General features: G+C 42.5%; 1 long non-coding RNA gene across 1 annotated transcript in view; it reads left to right on the top strand.

Annotated features, from left to right (window-relative positions):
- The first annotated feature begins 1734 nt into the window (after window positions 1-1734).
- LOC145722835 (uncharacterized) overlaps window positions 1735-3429 on the top strand; it is a 21728-nt gene continuing 20033 nt past the window's right edge. Inside the window, exon 1 of the long non-coding RNA XR_014147403.1 lies at window positions 1735-1896. This is a non-coding gene — a long non-coding RNA (uncharacterized LOC145722835). The remainder of the gene's footprint in view (window positions 1897-3429) is intronic.

The following is a 3429-nucleotide window of genomic DNA, read 5'->3' as shown; positions in this document are numbered from 1 at the left end:
ATTTAAATGCTGTGCTGTCCTCTGAATCAGATTTAAATAAACATCAGCATCACTTGAAAATTATTTCTGTTACCATGCCATGAAGAAAACTAAACTGAGTTTTCTTAGTTCGGAGTGCAAGTACCATAAAATGAAATGAAACAAAATTAATTTAAACCAGATTAAAATTTTATCTGATTTGATGTACTGCCTTTCATCCATCAATAAATGGAATGTGGTGAAATATCTTTATATATCCTTCAAATGTTTATGTTCTATTTATATGACTCTTCAAGAGCTATGTCCCAACGAGCTTGTTTTTGTAATTCTGAACTCCTTCAGAAAGTAGTTTTATATTTAATGCAACATGTTTGATTGTTGCTAAGCATCCATTTGGTGCAAATTAATAAAAACACAAGCACTAGCTTCAAAAGCCAAAAACAGAATGGGGTTGGAGAGGAGTCCCTAGAATTATTTCCCTCTGATTTGGAAAAACAATGTTTCACATGTGAAACCCTACCAGGTTTTGTTGTTTTTTCTTTTTTCTTTTTCTTTGCTTTGCTTTTGCTTTCCTCCTTTATCAGAGGCTTCTTCTCTAGTTGAGAAGAGAGCATAAGTGCAAAATTGTGATTGTTACATGCTTTTTTATTTTTTTTAAGTTTTTATTTAAATTCAAGTTAGTTAGGGGCGCCTGGGTGGCTCAGTCATTAAGCGTCTGCCTTCGGCTCAGGTCATGATCCCAGGGTCCTGGGATCGAGCCCCGCATCGGGCTCCCTGCTCTGCGGGAAGCCTGCTTCTCCCTCTCCCACTCCCCTTGCTTGTGTTCCCTCTCTCGCTTTGTCTCTCTCTGTCAAATAAATAAAATCTTTAAAAAAAAAATAAAATAAAAAAATAAATTCAAGTTAGTTAAATATACAGTGTAATATTAGTTTCAGGTGTACAATTTGGTGATTCATCACTTCTATACATCACCCAGTGCTCCTCACAAGTGTACTCAGTACTCCCCACCACCTGTTTCCCCCATCCCCCACCCACCTCTCCTCTGGTGACCATCAATGTGTTTCCCCACTATGTGCATCTTTTTTGCTTCTTAAATTCCACATATGAGTGAAATCATATGGTATTTGTCTTTCTCTGCTTGACTTATTTCACTTAGCATAATTCCCTCCAGTTCCATCCATGTCGATGCAAATGGTAGGTATTCATCTTTTCTGATGGCTGAATAATATTCCATTGTATATATGAAACACATCTTTATCCATTCATCTATCAATGGACATCTGGGCTCTTTCCATAGTTTGGCTATTGTGGACATTACTGCTATGAACATTAGGATGCATATGCCCCTTCTTTTCACTACATCTGTATCTTTGGAGTAAATACTTAGTAGTGCAATTTCTGGGTCATAGGGTAGTTCTATTTCTTTTTTTTTTTAGTTTATTTATTTATTTATTTTATTATGTTACGCTAATCACCATACATTACATCATTAGTTTTTGATGTAGTGTTCCACGATTCATTGTTTTCATATAACACCCAATGCTCCATGCAGTATGTGCCCTCTTTAATACCCATCACCAGGCTAACCCATCCCCCCACCTCCCTCCCCTCTAGAACCCTCAGTTTGTTTCTCAGAGTCCATAGTCTCTCAGGGTTCGTCTCCCCCTCTAATTTCCCCCTGTTCATTTTTCTCTTCCTACTATCTTCTTTTTTTTTTTTTTAACATATAATGTATTATTTGTTTCAGAGGTACAGGTCTGTGATTCATCAGTGAATTGTGTAAGACTGTGATTGTCACATGCTTAGAGGTTGGTTAACTCCTCTCTAATTCTTCAACCAGGGAAAAGCCTCATCTGCAGCCGGGAAGTGCCTGGCAGGTGGAGAAGGATGGCAGAGCCAGGACTGGACTTACTGCATGTATGAAAGGACGAGAAATGACTCCGTGTGGTCATTCCAGGCAGTGGAAGCTGCAAAGGAAACCAAGGATTAGTTATTGCAGGAGAGACACTTGTAGGCACGTGAACCCGAAGACAGCTGCTAAGCCAGAAGATCGGAGACACCAAGTCCAAGTTTAACAAAGATATGCGTGACCGCACTGCAGTTTAGGGAGACTCTCAGGTTGCATGTGGCTAGCCCACCCGAGTCCCAAGTCTAGAGGCTTCCCCTTGACCATTTAGCCCCCCTCTGCAAGCTTGGTGGGCTCCATGGGGTTTATGAGTGCTTTGAGCAGTGGACCTGCTGCCAGGGGGGGAATAGGATAGGGGATTCTCCACACACAGCAAGTCAAACTGGGCTGAAGCAAAGACACAGGGCTCAGACCAGGATCACCCTCCTGGTTGACAAATAGTCATCGTGCTGATTGCTGCTAAGGACAGTCTTCATCCTATGCCGGCAGGAAGGAAAACTAGCGTGGCCCTTGAGTATAGGAGATGTACAGGGCTCACAAGGTGGGAATGTAGGACACCAGGTCGGCTCCTCTTGGGCCCTGGCTATGGCTCATGCACGGTGTTGATAGCGAAGAGGCCAGGCTATCTTCAGACACTGTGCCTGCTCCTCTGCCTGTTCCCTTCAGATCATGCCCACCACCCTCTCTCTTTTCCCTCTGACCTCTCTTGCTTATTTCCCTTTCATCTTTTCTTTCCTTCTGCCATATGATCTTTTTCTAATCTGGGGACTGTGGTGAACAGAAACCTTTCTTTTTCTCAAGTTCTATTTTGCCCAGATTTCATTGGCCAAAGCAAATCCTATGCCCTTGCTGAATGTCAGTGCGGTGAGCACTGGGGGGTGAGCAGTGGGGTGAGCATCCTCATCATCCGGCTCCAGCTCCTTCTAACAAGTCGGCTGTGGACAGGATTGGACCTGTAGACAGTGAGGGGACCAACTTATTCCACATTAGGGCATCAAGGAGGCAGAGGGAAAGGAGTTTGATTTGAAACTTGAAAGAACTATTGAAGTCAGACCCAACCCCAGGAAGATTTTGGCCTCAGTGAGGAAAGAGTAAACCTTGGCACAATACTAGGATTACTGAGCTGTAATTGATAAAATTTAGTTAATGGATGAGCCATGTGTTTGGTCAAATTAACTTGAAAGAGAAAAATGTTAACTAGCCTATCATATGCAATAGGAACTTTGAACCTTGGTTTTATGGGGTTTCGTGGGAATGGCAGCAGAAGGTAATAATGAAATCTTTGGGAAAAATTGTATTCGATGAGCCAGGGGACCTCCAAAGATACTCAGTTTGACAAATATTACTTAAATGTCAAATGAAGAGTTTCAGTCTATATTGGAAAGGAAACTTTTTCTTGTTTTCTTTATTGTTGCTGTTGCTCCTGTTCCTTTAATTTCTCTTCCCCTCCTCCCCCTCCCCCACCTCCTCTCCTCCTCCTCCCCCTGATCTCCCCTCTTCCTCTCCTCCCCTCCTCTCCCCTCCTCCTCCTCCTCCTTGCCCTC

Source organism: Leptonychotes weddellii, chromosome 8 (genome assembly GCF_054177405.1).
Source record: "Leptonychotes weddellii isolate Sample4059 chromosome 8, ASM5417740v2, whole genome shotgun sequence".
Classification (NCBI taxonomy): domain Eukaryota; kingdom Metazoa; phylum Chordata; class Mammalia; order Carnivora; family Phocidae; genus Leptonychotes; species Leptonychotes weddellii.
This window is presented reverse-complemented; position numbering and strand designations above follow the sequence as displayed.